The sequence below is a fragment of the Propithecus coquereli genome, unplaced genomic scaffold (assembly GCF_000956105.1).
Source record: "Propithecus coquereli isolate 6110/MARCELLA unplaced genomic scaffold, Pcoq_1.0 Scaffold712, whole genome shotgun sequence".
Lineage (NCBI taxonomy): Eukaryota > Metazoa > Chordata > Mammalia > Primates > Indriidae > Propithecus > Propithecus coquereli.
In genome coordinates this window covers 327,810-328,112 of record NW_012153197.1, presented here as the reverse complement: position 1 = coordinate 328,112, position 303 = coordinate 327,810, and positions in this window count along the sequence as shown.

The following is a 303-nucleotide window of genomic DNA, read 5'->3' as shown; positions in this document are numbered from 1 at the left end:
CTCTTATTCTTCAAATGCTTTCAGCATGATCTTACCTCACACTTCTTCTTTATCCATCACCTGTATGCTGATGAATCTCGAATCTTAGTCCCGACCTTTCTCCTGCCAAACCTCAGAATCACAACTAAATGCCGACTTGGTTTCTCTTCTTGGATATTCCATTATAAGGTTTTCAACCTCAAAATATCTCAATCTAATCACCTGGTCTCTCTTGCCTCACCTACCAAGCTTCTCTTCCTTTTTTATCTCATTTAATGGTACCACTATTCACAAACTTGACTGAGCCCAAGTCCTGGGACTCCA